General features: G+C 40.0%; 1 long non-coding RNA gene across 2 annotated transcripts; it reads left to right on the top strand.

Moving 5' to 3' along the window:
• Positions 1-296: 296 nt before the first annotated feature.
• On the top strand, positions 297-3,064 carry LOC122993086. Of its 2 annotated transcripts, XR_006406330.1 has the most exons (3): positions 297-368; positions 639-2,496; positions 2,599-3,064. It is a non-coding gene; the product is annotated as an uncharacterized LOC122993086 (long non-coding RNA). The 2 variants fall into 2 exon arrangements; XR_006406329.1 differs by having other exon boundaries at positions 306-2,496.
• Positions 3,065-12,815: the final 9,751 nt, after the last annotated feature.

Raw genomic sequence — 12,815 nt, 5'->3', positions numbered from 1 at the left:
CACACACACACACACACACACAACCATCATATGAAATTGATTTGTCCTAAAAGGTTGAACCCTGTATTATCGACCCGATGGAAACAACTCGTTCACTAAAAACAGGATGTGATACATCACCGAGAACTGCTCGCCAACAACCTACACACTCATCAGCCACTGTGACTACATCCTCACTGTGTCATCAGCAAATTTAACAAAATGTGTGTGTTTGTGTGTGTATATATGATGGCTATGTATGGTACTGTAGGTATACGGCTGCATTTCAATAAAAAAAACTCTTTCTGATGGTTACCGCGGATCCATCGAGAATGTAACCAACCACAAAGAGAAGACGGAGAAATTCAGCGCTTTCAAACTGCTGTCAGGTACAGTAATGGATTTCAATTGAAGGCAACAGCGGCAGACAAAGAAAGAGAGATAGAGGCAGGAGAGCAAGGTAATAAGAGGAGGAGACAGACGGTGAAAGAAAAGAGAACGAGAGAGAGAGAGATGAGATGTTTTGGGACATTCGGCCAACTTGCATGTAACGTATCCTAACGTGGACATAATGGGAGAGCTCAACAAAGAAAGAGAGAAGATAGATGGAGAGAAATAAAGGTTGTTGGTTTTTTGTTTTTTTTTGTCCGACACGTCAGCTGTCCAGGTGTCTGTGTGGAAATAAAAAGAGCGAGCAGACGGGACACTGGAGCTGTGAGCTCAGCTGGTGAGTGGAGCTCCTCTGGGAGATCACATTTACTTTCTCTCTAATGTTTATCGAGGGTTGAATCTCAGTCATCTAATCCAGAGCGGCTCCTCAGATGAGCCAACAAGCATCGGGCCTCATGTAAGAGACACTCATACAGACACGTTTCTCATAAGTTGCTTGTATCTGTATTGTTGTGCATGTTACACTTTATTGTAACTTGACAGACAGGAACGACATTTTACCCAATTTTACACTTGTATAGATGAAAGACAACACAATTGTTTAACTAAATCCATCTACATGACTATCAGTAAGTGATGCCTAAGCTCTAACAGATGAAATTAAATATTGCAAACGGTCTAGTTCTGCATGGTGAAATTTAGTTTAATTTCAGATGAAAAATGATAAGGAACCAAAAAGAAGGAGACTTGTATTTGTTCCCAGTTGTTTCTTAAATAATGTCCTCCTCCTCCCTTTGCTCTTCTTCTTGCTGAATGGTTGCTGGAGTCTTTTGGAGGCACAGAAAGAGGAGGTCCTGTGTAAGTTCAGATGCTCAACTCAATCAAAGCTCTTCAAACAGAGCTTCGATTACATTTTAGAAACAAAAATCTGCAGTTTGTCCGATTGACGGCGGAGGAGATGCTCTGGATAACTGCTTGAGATTCTTTACCAAAGAGGCTCTGATTGGGAAGATTTCCTCTCATCATCATCATCATCATCATCATTGTCATCATCTCCTTGTAGATTAATGCACACACACACACACACACACACACACACACACGTCAGTCTCTGAAGCTCTCCATTACGTAGCGCTGTGAAATTGAAATAATCAGTCTCGGACTGTGAGACGTGACCAGTAATGTCAGTTATGATACAGAGCGGTGCTGAATAGTAATGATGCTGCAACTACCTCTGTCACACCTTCACCTTCAATTCTCTCTCTCTCTAATATCCAGCGTCCCTCTCCTATATGAAACTACTTCGCCTGACTCTCTGCTCAACGCCAACTCTCACATGACTCATTTGTAGTCGCCTTCCTCTGCGTCTCTGTTGGATACAGTAACAGGTGGTGACAATGAGCTTGGCTGCGTATTTTTTAAAGTAGACTAATGCTATGTTCAGCAGTGCCAGAGAAGGAATTACGTAACCAAGTAACTGAATTTTATTAAATGTTGTCGAATATCCTAAAAACAACACACTCTATATGTTTTTAATACTATTTTGTTTTTATTAACAAAATTTCCTTTTGGGCATCAACACAGACTAAATTCTTGTCTGTTCCCAAGTGAAAGTATAATTTTAGTACACTGTGTTCAACAAATGTACAGTTTCTTCCAAAACCTGTTATATATATATATAATCAATGTGTGAAGGGGTGCAAGACTATTTACAAAAAAGCATCAATAGGAAAAGAGTTATTAAACATTTTGACCTGACGGAGATCTGACTTGATCGAAATGTTGTCTATTTGAATAAAAATTGTGGTTTTGGAGTATTCTATTCATTGTGGACAGACTAACCCAAACCCAGGACCTCAGAAATGACATTTTGCCTCATTAGGACCAGGTTTTGGCCCCCATGATGACTATTGGTCCTGACGAGGTCAGTGTTTATACTTGAAAAGGTCCAACTGAGGTAACAAAAACATGCATGCGCGTCACACACACGCAGGGCTGTGTGGGAGTAGATTTGATGCAGCCTTAATTAATGATTTGTTAACCGTCGAGGCGTTAAACTGAGAGCAAGGAAAGCAGCGAATCCCAGATGAGGAGTGAAAGCAGAGCCGAACCTTCTGTTAATACAATGTGAGTCTCCCCCTGCAGTAACACAGTGTCTTTCAATCTGTCCTCTGTCTGAATCAGCTTCTCTTCCGTCTCCCTCTTTCTCTCCCTTGATCTCTGTCTCAGATCAGCACAGCAGGACGCCTGCAGCGCGCCGCTGGTGGTACTGTAAAATGTGGAGGAGGAGAGCTATCGTATCTGCAGACTCTGTGATCGCTGCGGCTGCCGTTTCATTAGAAAGCAGCAGTTGTTATTTTACCTGGACAGAGTCAGATTGTTAATGAAACGATCTGTGAGTCAACTTCAAAGAGAAAGTAACCGTGAGGAGCAGATTCAGTCTGAAGTTTGTATTCTCAGCAGATCATTTATTGCGGGTGGGCTACAGTCAGCAGAGGTTAAAGAGGGGAATGTGACTTTTATGCACACGTTTATGTTTTTCAACATGATCATTAGGGAAGAGTACAAGTAATAGATTAATAACTACTTAGACATGTGCCTGATCGATCTTTTATTCCCCCCTATTTAATCCTTTTCCTTTAGTATCTATGGACTGTTTTTTCTGGAAATTATGTTTAATAAAGCAGAGGCTGCAGCGATTAGTCGATTAATCAGTTAGTTGCCAACTACTAAATTAATCGCCAAAGATTTTGATAATCGATTAATTCTTTAGGGAAAAAAAATGTCACATCCTGCCTGGACTTTATTTGTGTTTTTTGGAGTTTCCTGTGTTGCACCTCTGTCAAGTCCATCTGGTGGTGGTTTTCTTTGTCGTGATTCGTGTGGTGGGTTTACAGGACTGCCTTTGTTTAGCCTAGGGTGTTGTGTTTTTTGGTTTTCTGGTTTCCTTGTGTTTTCTCCTCCTGTGTTCATGTGCTCCACCTCTCACCTGCCCTGCATTACCCTCGTTAATCCATCCAGCCCTGCTCTGTGTCTTCCCCACACCTGCCCTGTATCAGTCTCGTCAGCCCCACCTTGCTCTCAGTGTCTCTCCTGCCTATCAGCTCCCAGCCTGCCCCTGTGTCTTGTCACCTGTTCCTCGTTGTCTGATTAGTTTGGTTTATATTTAAGGTCCAGTTTTGAGTTCAGTCTTTGTTGAGTCGTCTGCGTTTATGGTCCGTTTTCCTTGTCACTGTGTCTCAGTGTTTCATGTTTATCATTAAATATTCTGCATCTGATCCTGCCTCCCTGTCGTCTCCTGCGTTTGAGTCCACCTGCTCCACTCACTACCTGACAAAAAAAATGTCTAAATTCTCTGATTCCAGCCACTGAAAATCTTTTGGTTGTTGTGGACAAAACAAGACATTTGAGAACATCACCTTGGGCTTTAGGAATCAGCGATCGTCATTTTTCACCATTTTCAGACATTTTATGGACCAAATAACTAATCGATTAATTGAAAAAATAATCAACAGATTAATTGATAATGAAAATATATTTTGTAGCCGTATTATTCACAGCATCAGATATTCTTTCTGTCTAAATGGAAGGTGTCTCTAACAGAGAGCGTCATGTCATGGGTTGTTTGTAGCTTCATTGTTGCTAGGCTAGCGAGTTTCTCTTTTGTGAAACTGCCCTAAAAGTGTTTAGGGAAGTCCAGTTCAACCGATAGGATGTGATGGCTTATGTAACATGTTTTACTGCCACCGAGGACGTAACACCAACAAGAGCAAGCATGACACTTGGAGCAAATCCACAGCAACAATGGTATAATGCTTGAAATGTAAACAAACTAAATTAAATCCCTGCAGCCATGTGAAGGCAGAAGGACACATATGGTGATATATCTGCAGCCCCCAGAGCACAGTACCATTACACAGCTGTTTACTGTGTTTACCTTCATTAAATCACATGCAGATGACACCAGGCTGCTACAGAACAACCACACACACACCTCTTCACACATCAGACCGGTCCGCTATAACTCGATATTCTGCCTGTTAGCATCGAATTACAGGAGCGCATTAATCCTGTGAGTCATGACCTCCTATTCAACTTTATTTTGCGTTATGTAAACACTGCTGCGCCACGTTTTGCGATGTGATGTGACAATTTACAACATGAGATACAGTAAAATTTAAAAAAAAAAGCATTGGATTAATGCAATCATAATAATCAGCCTCGTGTATGAATAACACGGCAATTTCTTCTCATTTCGCTTGGTATCACAAGTATTTTAAGCGTTTTGCGTCATTTCACAGATGACGTCAGTATAATGTGACTTAGTTTTGTTTTATATTGTGATTTTGGCTTATTAGTAGGAGGCGGGTTGGGCGGATGGCTTGATAGCTTGTTGCCAAAAAGTTGTACAAGCAGCAGAGGAGCAACGTTCGAGACATTCTCTACCACGACAGGACGTTTTTACTAGACGTTTTGACCATGACCTCAAGACATTTTTGCCGCATTTTACTGTTTTAACCCAATCTGTGATCTTTGAGATTAAAGCTCTTTTCCACAACCCTACACTGAGGGGGTTCTATCTGTAAAGGAAAACAAAGTAGAGTCGAGTAGAGTAAAGCTGGAAAAACAGCAATGTAACAGCAAGAATTCACACATGTAAGACAGTAAAAATAAGCTTCATACGGTGATTGATTGAAACTTAACTATATGTTTTCATTGGCTCAAAAAGAGCGTAGAGAGGTAAAAGGTTTGATAAGAGATTCATAAGAGTCTCAATGAATCCCGGTATTTTTTTCCCGACTGGTACAAAATTTAACCAGCCATCCTTATTTGGGACACATAAGAAGTGTACAAATGCTATAGATCAGCAGGATGAGAGGAAGTGGGCACAACATAGAGCAGCAAAAATTAGTTGGTTAATTAATTGGTCAATCAACAGAAAATTAATCAGCATCTATTTTGATAATCGATTAATCGTCTTAGCCTGTTCATATACAAAGATTTGATGCTTTTATATAATTATACACTGAATATCTTTGAATTTTTGACTGTTAGTTGGACAAAACAAGAAATATGAAGATGTGGGTTGTGGGGAAATTATAACAGATATTTTTCACTATTTTCTGACATTTTATAGACTAAATGATTAGTTGATTAGTCATGGAAAAAAGGCAAATTAATTGATGATGATAAAAAAAAAAGTGTTAGTTGAATTTGTGAGCAGCCCTGGTGCAACAAAAATAATTACAACACAGCACCACAAATGACTTCTTCATGAGTCAAACAGATTGAAAACATTCCTACGCTGTGAGGAAACTTCAGTGTCTTAGTTTGGAGTCATCAGTGAAGCAGGTACAGTAACAGTAATTTGTCAGTGTGGCTCTTCCCCGCTGTCATTAACAACCTGGCCGCAGCTCTGATCTGCTCTCTGAGCTGCAGGCAAAGTCAGCCAATAAAGAAACAGGACAATTACACACATAATGAACACTGCCGAGAGGAGGAATTAAAGTTTAAACCGAGCCCGGTGTACTGCTGAATGAGAGAGAGAGAGAGAGAGAGAGAGAGAGGGAGTCGAATGTGCCGACAGGTTTATGAAATTAGACAGATGAGAGGCAAAGGTGGGACTGAATAAATGATCAAACTGAAGTGAGGTGAAAATTAGTCATGACTTCAGATTTCTCTTCATCAGCTGCTGGTTCCAGATCAGATGGCGTGCGGCGATGGACACAAAGAGATGAAAACACAGAGAGAGAGAGAAAACACATTATGTCTGTTATATCTCTCGCTGTCAGCTGCTTTCTCATCAAACATTTGTACAGTCAGTTTTGAAGGTTTTAAGGTTTTTGGATTTTACAAAGGCTCCCGCTAATTAAACGCCTTCCACTGTTTTTTTTTTTTTTTTTTTTTTTTTTTTTTTTTTAAAATCATGTAGCTGCAGACTTTTGCAAATGTGACTGTCTGAAGATCAAAGTGCTTTTTATTCAAGAGAAGGAAGTTGTGTTCACTGCAAGCGAGAGAGCTGCCTCGTAACTCTCTGCCTCTCTCTCTCTCTCTCTCTCTCTCTCTCTCTCTCTCTCTCTCTCTCTCTCTCTCTCTCTCTCTCTCTCTCTCTCTCTCTCTCTCTGATGACCTTATTTTCTCTAAAGTATAATTCAGAGGTCTTCAGCTAAGCGGCCTTTTGATCCAAATGATGTTATTAATCAGCTCCCAGAGGAGAGCAACTGCTAATGACCTTTATAATGAGAGGGCTGGAGTCAACATGCGTCTTCTTCTTCTCCTCTCCTCCTGCTGTGCACTCTTCCCCCTTCAGTGTCTGCCCTTTTGTCTTCTGCCCTCATTTCTTTTCTTTTCCCTAATTTCTTTCCATTCTCTCCCTGCCCTCCTCATGCTTTTAGTTTTACATAATTATTCATTTCAAGTGTAAAATCTCCTTAGGGGGAAAACTGAGAGATTGAATAAGGAGATGGGTTTTGAAGGGGAATAAAGTACTTGTCAGTGGATGCTTTAATCCTGGGTGTTCTTGCACACTGTGACTGTATACGTTTTGTAGAGCATGTATCCTCAGTGGGAAACAAACCCCACGGCCTGCTGCCATCCACTGAACCTGTGAGTCTGTGTGACAGCTCAGACAGCTGCAGTCTGCATCAGAGGGTCCAGCTGGACTTTGGGATGTTGGAGAATCCAAATGACTTCTCAAACTAACTAGTTTCTCCTTGTTACTTTTTTCTATGTAGTATTTTTAGTATATAATATAGTATATTTACATTACTCTACATATTTTAAATAGTAGCCAACAATGTAGTATGATGTGTTGCAACATGCAAATGCAAAAACAGAAAGTTGCATACATTTTCTGTGGCTGAGCAACACTAAAGTATATTTTTCAACAACCCAACAGGCTTTTATTACACCTGGCAGAGATCGTGTGTGTGTGTGTGTATCTGTCTGCAGTTAATCTGGCATACCACTGGACGCATCAGCCTAATATTTTTTGTGCACTTTTATGACTGTATGCTCAAGGATCTCTCCTGGTTGCGGTGATTCACAGGTGTTGGAAAAACCCTATTTTTATAACGCATTTTATATCATTATGACTGCTGACTCCTCACTCATGCAAAAGGCATTTCCAGCAATCGGTTAGGCTAAAAACAAGTCTGTTGCAGGCCACGTTTTTTGCCTTTGTCGTGGCTCAAAACCTGACATCCATAGAAAAGTTTGGTCTCATCTTGAACCGGAGCATCTGCAGATTAATTCTATACCTGATATGTTATGATGCACTAAAGTTAGGCACAATATGAGAAGAATAAAGAGAGCCAGGAGGAACAACTGAGTGAGATTCAACTCTTCTTTGTTTGGGAGAGGAGAGGGGAGGTAGGGAGGGGTTTTATTTTGTGTGGTGTGTTACAACAAAATGTTCTAAATTATTAAGTTTATACAGTTAGGTGAACCCAGGAGGAAGCTCAGTTATAATACCATCACACTATTCTATGCATCTTAAAGAAAACAGACTATACATGCTCCCCCAGACACACCTGGCAGAGATCTGCACTCCTCTAGTTTTGAAGCTGTAGTCGTCTGTGATACTTATGATATATTCTCACTGTGCAGCAAGTAGCAAGTATAGTTTTCTAAGATTAATATAATGACCCAGTTTTTCTTCTTGGCTATTAAAATACATATTAGGGAATAAAATAAAACCACATATTAAGGAATTCTTCGAAGGAAAATTAAAATACATAAATACAGATTTCAGAAACTAAGATAAAAGTGACTAAGATCTGTTTCCATAACTTGAAGAAATAAAGTTTTTACGACCATAAAGAATAATCTGAATACTTTAGCATGTTACTATTATACCAGCCTACTATCCTTCCATCATAGCCCCGTTAGGGACCGTCTCACACACTGTGTGAGAGATAGTCGCTGATTCAAACACTAATGACTCCAAACTCAACTTGGACTTGAGGTGTGTCAGGTCAATGAAGTAAGAGCACAAGAGCCAACATTTTGACAAAGTCTTCCTCAGCACTCCACAGCGCTTTCTTTTCTGTTTGTACTTCTTTGTCATTGACCATGAAGCATCACATCTAACCCCTGGAATGAATTGTTCCTTGTAGTCAAGGGTTTGTAAATCCTCTAACGACTAGTCAGCTCACATATTCTCACATCAACCCACTAACCAAGCAGAGAGATCATAAAAACCCGCCGGGATATGAAGAAAAAATATTCATTCTCAAAACCCGACTAATTTACATTTTAAGAAAAACTGTGAAATAGAATAAAGAAGATATGAGAAGTTTCTGAATAAAGTAATTACTGTTTCTGGTGTGAAGAAAACAAAATATCACTGAGAGATGAAAACACGAACACACACACACACACAATCAGCAGCTCCACCATCCAAAACTGTAATCATGCTAATCCTCCTTCTGGAGACTTTGTCCTGTTTGTTTCCTCTTTGTGAGAGCATCTGTTTGGAGTTGAGCTCATTCTTTAGCTGATTCTGTCTTCTAATGTTTGGCACACGAGCCGGGAATCCACACAGCGTGCAGCTTTCTAAGTACGAATACAGACTGCAACGTCTCACTCCGGGAGACACGCAGTGAATATTTAACGCTTATATGTAAAAGTGATAATATATTCTGTTGTTTCAGCTCTTGTTCTCTCCTATCATGTGTGTTCGTCTGTGCAGTGTTATTCTTCTTTTTTATATTTTACTACAAACACAGAACATGATGCAAATCAGTCTGTTTGTTCAACTGAGCAGTTAATTCATGGTATAATGATTTACAGATGATGCGATGTTCATTTCCTCTGGACCACTCATTGATCAGATGCTTTATTTTTTCCAGGCCCATAATTTGCAAGCGGCAACAACCGTGGCTTGAGGCTGAAGCCAATGTGGAAGCACCCTAAAGCGCAATACCACCAATGGTCTCTTCTTCTCTCTAGAAATACAAAGTCAATCATTTTTTTCAACATGTCATTACGGTCTCATTGTCTAAATTCGGACCCTCTAATAAGTGTGCTGGAAGTCATTTTGGAAATTATTGTTCCGTTAATGAGATTTGAAGACTTATAGTAGCTTTGATGTCTGTTGTGTGGGCCTTGATCGACAGCTGTGATTGACAGTTGGCTCACCTGCTGCTCTCCCCAGCTCCAGGTCTCACACTTAGTGGGACTATTGTAACAATATTTTAATAAATTTAATGTTACTTGTTAGCACAATTTAGCTCAAGTAGCTAATGTTAGCCCAAGTGTGTTCCCAGTAAGCTAGCGTTAGCTTCAGTCCAACGTAGCGGGGCCTGTTTCCAGAGCGTGAAAGTCAACACCTCGCACTCCTTATTTGGAAAGTCCTGAATAGCGTCGACCATAAGATGCAACTTTGGGCTTCGGAACGGCTCCGATGCAAACCAGTGGGTGACATCACACCTTACTACGTCCATCTTTTGTATACAGTGTATGATCACTTCCAAGAAATTTCATGGACCAAAGCTAAGCTATGGCAGCAACAAGATGATTGACTCACAGTTTGTGGCAAATCTTGATCGGTTTAACAGAGAGTGTACGCCCTCAGTCAGCTGATTGAGTTGGAAGCAGGAAAAGGAAGAGAAAGAGACCGTGTAGATACGTAGAGTAAGATTTTGTTAAGCTTCATAGCAACATACAATTTTTTACACAAATAATTAAGTAACAAGTTGATTTTCCAGTAAACAGTAACATGCCTCTGGCTTCCTCTAGGCAGACAACAGGTCTGGGATATTTTACTGTCCTCCTTCTGCTCTCCAGAGCTACAGACTCTTGTTTCATTCTGCTGCAGCTTTAAAAGGAGAAACAGCTTTGGACTACAACTAAAATACCAAAAGTACATTGAATATAGATCAAAGTGATCCTCTGTTCAGAATATTTTTCCTCTTATACAGAGTTATAGCGACACAGAGAACATATGAATGCTGTCTGGAGACTCAAAGTCACCCCAGTGAAGCGTCTCTTTTATCAGAACTCACTGTTCATCTTGTCTCCTCAGACACTGAGACTGAAGTTTAGACCAAGGACACCAACAAGCTCCAGTTACTGAACAAGTGCAACTCCCACCAGAGAGAAGCACCTCCTGTTGTTGTTGTTGTTGTTGTTGTTGTTGTTGTTATGGCTGCGATGAAGTGACCTTGGACTTGTTGTGCTGTGAGAATTCAAGACAAAACTCGTGAGGAGTTTTTGTTTTCCATCAACATTCAGCTGCAGCAGATAAAGTCCTCAGAGAGCCAGACGTCCACAATCACAACAGGTTTGTTTGTAGCTTTTCTCTTTTATATGCAAGGCTGCTGGCTTCTTATTTAATAGTTAAAGTTGCAAATTTGCCTCATTAGTTGCTGATCATTTTCCCAGATGATGGTTATCGCGTTAATAAGTAATGAGAGTCAGGTGTGTCTGCAGCAGCTGTCGCCTCAGCATGTTCATATCAGAGAGGAGGAAGTCCGAAAACGGGAGCAGGAGCAGCTATAACATTTACATATTTCAGCTTGTGGGACACCTCCATAGATGATTTATATTGTATGAATTATAGATAATAACTGTTACTGACAGTCACAAGCCACTCCGGTGATCACAGAAGAAGAAAAAAAACTCTTTTATATTCCAAGAAGTAAGTTAAAGTCCTCATACTTCAGCATTAAAGTGGAGTTTGAGAGTGTAAATGTATAAATGTTCTGCTTCTGCTTCACCGAGAGACTTTCCGACAGTCCTGAGGAGTAATTATGAATCTTCGCTCTGAATGGCTTAAAGTCATCAAACAGCTCCGTCCTCTGCGACACGCCTGAGCAAACTCTAAAGAAGCCATTTAGTAAGCAGGATTTCCCTTTAAATCCGCTGATTAAGGCGCGTTGGATTAAAACCGACTGAATGCATAAAGAGCTGGAGAGCAAACTGTGTGGATGTTTTTGTTTCGGTGTACAGTGAATTAACTGACTTTGCATTGTTTATCTCTGGCTATAATTTTCAACAAATGTTTCTAAAATCATAAATCTTACAGTAAATACATAAAGCTTTATTTGTTGTCTCTCACAGTGACGTCAAGGGAACAACTATGGATCACAAAAACACACATTCTCAGAAGCTACTGTTAACTCACTAAAATTGGATGCATTTCCTTCCCTCAGTCTTGCACTGACTGGTTAACGGAAGTGTAACATTTCTTTAAATGTACCTCTAGCAGTGCAACTGAGCATTGTTTGTATGAGTGGGTCGCTGTTATGTTTGCACACACACACACAAGCAAGCGGACCTTCCAAATTAACATCTTGCTGTTGTTTTCACACTAATCTGCTAATTGGCAATTGGTGGAGGTAACATGCAAAGAAGTGCAGCAATGATGCACCAATAAAAGCAGTGAAGAAGAAGATGGCAAGCTAGTTAACATGAATGAGTCAACAATGAACAATAGAATATATATTTTAAAAAAGCCTTTGCAAGATAAAAAAAAGGCTTTTTGCGACACTTAACATGTTTGTTAGATACACGCAAGGTGTTTTGGCGAATAACAGTGAATGAAAACATAACTTTTGTTTGTTTACAAGAAAACCCCGCAGGGCAGCTTTAATTCTGGTCCATGTGTTGTGCATGATTTCACACAATGCTGGTGAGATTTGATTAAAAAAAAAAAAAAATCTCCTTTTAACAAGCAAGGAAAATATTACAAAATGGAGAGAAATGTGCATCATCACAAACAAAGGGAACTGCAAAACATTACAAAGTAAAGAAGACATATATATATATATATATATATATACACAACAAAACTTCAAATACAAGACAAAATTCATCACAAATTCAAGATGAAGAAGCTCAAACCTTGATCATATCAGCCTTAATTCAGCTTAATTTATAGATATTATGACTTTCTTGAATTGCCACTTTTGCAGTATGAACATACAAACTCAATCAGATGGTGAGACAAACTGAAACCATCATGAAGTGTCATTTTTTCTGAAGGATATACTAACTGACATTGAAGTGTTTTTTTTGTTTTCATGTTTTATTTATGTTTCTGAGCTCTTCAGTTCTCTCCATGTGTGCCTCTATTTAGCCCCTCAATGTTAAAACTTTAGATGACCGGAGAGCAAACTGTCAGAAAAGTGTTTGATGGAGCCACAGACAGCAGAGAAACAGATCCAAAAGTCCTGTGAAGCTCAACCAGTAGAGAAACTCCTCCACGGTCAGTGGTTTTATTTCCACTGGGACTCTCTAAACTCAGAGTCCGTGCACTCTCTCTGTGCTATGAGCTGCTGCAGATAAGAGCGACATGTACATATGATGACACCGAGGTGTCGATATCTGTCTCTGTCTGCTGCTTCTGTCTTCTGTTCACATGCTGCGTCATCCTGTTGGCTGTGTTGGTGCAGAGACAAAGAGGGAAAAACTACTGCTACCAAAAAACCCTCCTGGCTGAG

Source organism: Thunnus albacares, chromosome 12 (assembly GCF_914725855.1).
Source record: "Thunnus albacares chromosome 12, fThuAlb1.1, whole genome shotgun sequence".
Classification (NCBI taxonomy): Eukaryota; Metazoa; Chordata; class Actinopteri; order Scombriformes; family Scombridae; genus Thunnus; species Thunnus albacares.
Note: the sequence above shows the minus strand (reverse complement) of the source record. Positions and strands in the feature narration are given on the sequence as shown.